At 42.9% G+C, this 6,056-nt stretch overlaps 1 protein-coding gene across 1 annotated transcript in view; it reads right to left on the reverse strand.

Annotated features, from left to right (window-relative positions):
* Positions 1-2,268, reverse strand: part of Hnrnpc (heterogeneous nuclear ribonucleoprotein C (C1/C2)) — a 48,330-nt gene extending 46,062 nt beyond the window's left edge. The window contains exon 1 of the mRNA XM_013029666.1: positions 2,129-2,268. The gene's annotated coding sequence lies outside the window, so the exon portion shown is untranslated. The remainder of the gene's footprint in view (positions 1-2,128) is intronic.
* Positions 2,269-6,056: the final 3,788 nt, after the last annotated feature.

Genomic DNA, 6,056 nt, shown 5'->3' on the forward strand with positions numbered 1-6,056 from the left:
CTCAGCACCACATAAGCAAAAAGAAAAAAGCGGAAGTGGCGCTGTGGCTCAAGTGGTAGAGCGCTAGCTTTGAGCTGAAGAGCTGAGGGACAGTGCCCAGGCCCAGAGTTCAGGCCCCATGACCGGACCCCAAAAAAAAAAAAATCATTCAGCATTTAATTAATCTAACATTAGAACTAGCCATTTGGGGATTTTATTCCTTGTTTTTAACAGCCAATCCATCCAAAACAAAGCCACAAGCTATTTCAATCCCTCTGGAGATCTAATTATGAACAAGTTGTATTTAAAATTGCTACAGAAGGAATAGCCAAAACCAAGTGTTTCCAAGAACAGCTTGACAACCAGAAAAGATAAAAGACCAAAGGCCTGAAATTTAATCAGTCTTAAACCTTTCCTCTAGTCAAAACTAAAATACTATCAACACTTACCTAGTTGAAATGTTATCTAGAATTCGGTTATTCTGTAACTGAACAAATCCTGGTAACAAATCCTGATAAATATTATCTGGGTAGTCCTGATCCCCAATATTCTCTATTTCTAACACTTTACAGCAAAGTAACTGATCTACGTTAATTTCTAGAATCTATACAGTAACTAACTAGCTTCCCAATACCTCATTTCTGGTCATTCGGAAAAACAAGTAGTTCTAAACCCACAATTAGTTTATAAACCTTTCAGAGCTAAAAACCTTGCCTACCACACAGGGGTTGCTAATTCCCAGCACTGCCAAAATGCTAGAAGGCCTCGGGATGTAACTCATTGATTAAGTTCACTTGTCTAGCAAGTATGATGTTCTGGGGTTTGATCCGCAGCCCATCTTTTAAACAAGACTAATTTTTTCTTACATGCTTTACTTCTTCCTAATAACTTTAATACATTTAAACTATAATGTTTCATTGTAGTTTTTGTGAATACACACTATATGCATGAGTGGTTGATTCCCAAATAGCTACATATGACACTAAAAAGCTATGTAATTTTTCTAATTTTCACTCATCTTGGTACAGTAAATTGAACTGAGAGTGGATACCTCCATGCAAAGCATGGGCTCTGCCACTAAACTATATCCCGGGCCCAATCTTATTCAATCACAAAACTAATGGGTTTCAACCCTACCAAAAAGGAGCATAATACTTAACACGTTGTAGTTTAAAAATTTTTAGATGGACAGGACCAATGCCAAATTTTAAGTACTGCCATCTTAAGTTGTATATTTCAAGTTTTGTAGTTATTTTTCCGAAGTCCAGCTTAGCATTTTCAGTTACCTCCTGATTTCTGTAAAGGGGCTCTCTGAAAGGCTTAATCTTTTTTAGTAACTACTACTGGTAACTAGGTAAAACTACTCACCCACCCTAGGGAGTGGTAACTTCTTAGTTGTTACTGATTTAGTCTTGGCAGCCAACGTTTATGACTCAATTTTCTGTTGGTAAAAGATGATTAATACCTACCTCAAGCAAGGTTGCACTAAACTTAAATATTTCAAGTGATTTGTAACCTGAAGGTAAAAAGTCAGCTGTAATTACACTACAACGTTTCCTTTTACACAGATAACTGAAAATAAATATTCCCAGGATCCATCATTTGCTCACAGAGAAAGACAAATAATAGTTAAAAAACAAAATCAGGAAAATATTAGACCCATTGTTAAAATATGAAGCCACGTGACAAGATTCAGAAGCTCGCCTAAAGCTACCTACTAGGTAACCCTCCCCGATCCCCGCCCGATTATTAAGGCAATCGAATAAAGGTTATCAGTAATATATCAACCTCAATTACATTTTTTAAAAAAATCTCCTTCTTCACTTTCGTGTTATCTCTCGGCGTCCTGATGGTTGGAGAAAACGAAAAGAAAGCAGCCGTTAACACAAGCGGGAAGGGGGGGGGAGGGGAAGGAATTCTTTCCTGCCGACCGGGGCCTAGAGGACACTAGGTTAAACTCACGAAAACGCAGAGGCCTGTGAAACCCTCCCGCTTCAAACGTAATCACGCAACGTCCAGAGAATAAACGCGGGCCCTGCGACTCTACCGGGAGGACGGTGCCCTCGTTTTCTCTCCCACACCCGCTTGCGCGGCCTCAACCCGACCCCAGGAAGCCAGCCCTCCCTTGAGTCCACCCCCCTCAACTTACCTGAAGGCGGGAGGGAAAAGAGATTCTATTCGAATCTCCTACTCCCAGGTTCTGTGAGAAGTCGACTGCTCCTCGAGGTCGGCAACGAGGAAACAACCGTCCAGTCTTCGCCTCTTCACAAAATGGCCCCCGAGTCTCCTCTGCCGCCGAGGCGAAGACCTAGCCCCCGCCCCACTCCTGAGAACCGTTCTTATTGGCTGGCCCTTTCCTCGCTCCCACCTCTAATTGGATACTTCTAACGCCCTTCATAATAGTATCCAATCAGCATTAAAAGTAGGCTGGACTAAGTAAGAGAATTTCCACATGCGTGACAGGAGCGAGTTTGTAACTGGTTACATTTCATGTCATTTAATGCTTGAGCAATGGTTATTGGCCACTGTACCAGTTGAAGCGGTGGGTGGAAACTCGCCTTTGTATCGCGCTCTGCTTCACATCCGGGTATCTGGAAGATCTGACTGGCGGTTGTTTTGTCCTATCTCTGCTTAGTACAAGATCCGCCTACACCCCGGAGTTTGCGCGGCGTGAGGGCGGGGGAGGGGTGAAGGCTGTGCTCTCTCGCCTTCCCACAGGCGTTGGGGGAAAAAAAGCGCCAAAAAAAAAAAAAAAAGCGTTTACCTTTCTGTGTAAACCACATTTCTTAGAACGAGAAGGGAGCAATGATTACTGGACCACGTTAATGAATAGAAAACTTACAAGTGTTTCAACCCCAAGTTCCTTTTCATTTTTAGGTTGTGTTAGCTACCCAGAAGGTGACTCCCCTCTTCAGCCTGTCAGGCCATTCTGCAGAGAACACGTGGCCCATCCAAACCAGCTGACCTCCCTTTTGCTTTCCCTTATGAAAAGTAAAGAAGTAAATGCGGGCTTGTAATGCTACTGCGCCCATCTACTGGCCTCAAATTATTGCGCTAATCTAGATCAGAAATTGAGCTACCCCTCCAAATCCGGCCCCTTCTTCATCTTGAAGTGGCCTAATTCCTTCTGACACAGGCTATCAATCCCTTTCTGGTTTTATTTATACAGAAAAGGACGATTTCTTGGGGATCCGGTCGTGGGGTCTGAACTCAGCCTGGGCGCTGCCCCTCAGCTCTAGGCTAGAGCTCTACCACTTGAGCCACAGCACCACTTCCAGCTTTTTTTTTTCTTTTTGCTTATGTGGTGCTGAGGAATCGAACCCAGGGCCTCAGGCATGCAAGGCAAGCGCTCTACCACTGAGCCACATTCCCAGCCCACACAAAAAGGGCGATTTCTTACGTGTTAGGAGGGAACTATTATTAAATGGCTACAGTGTGGTGCAGAGCACTAGTTAATGTATTTGTGTACATTTTTTTGAGACGTGATTATGTACCATCATTCTATAATTGTTTCTCCGACCTTACCTTCTCAAATGTTGGGATTACAAGCATGCACAACCATGTCCAGTTTATTCGTGTACATTTTTAAGTAATTATGCAAAGAGGTTTCAAATCCACAAGTCAGATTGTGAATACTATGCATCTTGATCAGTGTCACTCCTTCCAAGTTCTTTTCCACATTTCCCAAACCCATCCATACCCTCAAGTTCCACAGTTCAGTGACAATATACATTTTTTAAAAGACATGTATATGTGAAGGTAGTTTACTTGTAGTTTTGAGTGTTTCTGAATTCCAGAGAAATTCACAAGGAAACTTACTGGGGGGGAGAGGGGGATTTTTTTCTATTGATAACCCTTTCTATACTATTTTATTTTATGTGTACTAATTTGACTTTTTTAAAAATTGGCTTAGGGTTGAGTAATACATTACTACGGTAGTTTAACAACTCTAACATCAGTTTAACAACTGATGTTGTTAAAAGTGGCATATTTAAAAATTAAAAGTGCAAGTGGAAAAAAAAAAGCATTGGGGGAAAAAATTAACGTGCTGAGGCTGGGAATGTGACTTAGTGGTAGAGTGCTTGCCTAACATGCATGAAGCCATGGATTCAATTCCTCAGTACCACATACACATACACAGAAAAAAAACAGAAATGGTGCTGTGGTTCAGGTAGTAGAGCGCTAGCCTTGAGCAAAAAAGGTCAAAGACAGTGCCTAAGCCCTGAATTCAAGTCCCAGGACCTTCCCAGCCCAATGTTAGTGGTTCTTTTCTGATCAATTCTGTGTGTTGTTTAAATTTTTTCTTTTCTGGTGCTTTTTCAAATATATTTTCCAGGGGCTGGAAAGTTGGCTCAGTGGTAGAGCGCTTGCCTTGCATGCCTGAGGCCCTGGGTTCGATTCCTCAGCACCACATAAGCAAAAAGAAAAGAACCAGAAGTAGCGGAAGTGGCGCTGTGGCTCAAGTGGTAGAGCGCTAGCCTTGAGCTGAAGAGCTGAGGGACAGTGCCCAGGCCCAGAGTTCAGGCCCCACAGACCGGACCAAAAAAAAAAAAACGATCAAATATATTTTCCAAATTGATAAAGCCAGGCACCAGTGGCTCATGCTCATAATCCTAGCTACATAGGAGGCTGAGATCTGAGAATGACAGTTCAATGTCAGCCTGGCCAGAAAAGCCTGTAAGACACTTATCTCCAATTAACCAGTAAAAAGCCAGAAGTGGGGCTGTGATTCCAGTTGTAGAACACTTTCTTTTTTCTTTTTTCTTTTTTTGGTCCATTGTGGGGCATGAACTCTGGGCTGGCACACTGTCCCTGAGCTATTCAGCTCCAAGTGAGCACTCTACCAACTTAAGCCACAGAACCATTTCCGGTTTTCTGATGGTTAGTTGGAGATAAGAGTCTCACAGACTTTCCTGCGTGGGCTAGCTTTGAACCATGATTCTCAGATCTCAGCCTCCTGAGTAGCTAGGATTACAGGTGTGAGCTACCAGCGCCTGGCTAGAACACTAACTTTGAGCAAAAAATTCAGGACAGCACCTAAGCCTCAGGACCAGGACCAAAAAAAGAGAGAGAAATCTGAAGAAAAACACTTACAAACAGTATACAAAACATAGATACAAATACAAAGGTAGATACAAATAGATACCAAAAAAATCTCCATAATTGCCTCAGTACTGTTTACAATTTATTTTATTTGTTTTCTTGCCAGTCCTAGGGCTTGAACTCAGGGCCTTGGCACTGTCCCTTAGCTTCATTTGCTCAAGGCTAGCATTCTACCACTTCAGCCACAGCACCATTTCCAGCTTTTTCTGTTTATGTGTTATTGAGGAATCAAACCCAGGGCTTCATGCATGCTACACAAGTACTCTACCACTAGACCACATTCCCAGCCCCAAAAATTTATTTTGAACTTCCTCATAAACCAGACACTGGTGGCTCATGCCTATAATCTTAGCTATTCAGGAGGCTGAGATCTGAGGATCACTGTTGGAAGCCAGCCCAGGCAAGAAAGTCCTTAAGACTCTTATCTCCAAATAATCTCCAACCAGAAAGTGGAAGTGGTACTGTGGCTCAAAGTGGTAGAGTGATAGCCTTGAGCAAAAAAGCCCAAGGATGGTACCCAGGCCCAGAGTTCAAGCCCCACAACTGACAAAAAAAAAAAAAAAAAAGCAAACAAAAAAACAACTACCCTCCCTCATAGAATCATGGTTAATTTTATACTCCTTTTCCTGGGTGAGAAGCTATTTGTGTGTGTGTGTGTGTGTGTGTGTGTGTGTGTGTGTGTGTGTGTGTGTGCGTGTATACAGGCTCTGGGGCTTGAACTCAGGGCCTGACATTGTCTCTGAGCTTTTTTTCCCCTCAGGGCTAGCACTCTACCACTTGTGCCAAAGCTCTACTTCCTACTTTTTGGTCATTAATTGGAGTTAAGAATCTCATGAACTTGCCGGGTGCTGGTGGCTCATGCCTGTAATCCTAGCTACTCAGGAGGCTGAGATTTGAGGATCGCAGTTCAAAGCCAGCCTGGGCAGGAGAGACCATGAGACTCCTATCTCCAATAAACCACCAGAAAACCGGAA

This window comes from Dipodomys ordii, unplaced genomic scaffold (genome assembly GCF_000151885.1).
Source record: "Dipodomys ordii isolate 6190 unplaced genomic scaffold, Dord_2.0 Scaffold121, whole genome shotgun sequence".
NCBI lineage: Eukaryota > Metazoa > Chordata > Mammalia > Rodentia > Heteromyidae > Dipodomys > Dipodomys ordii.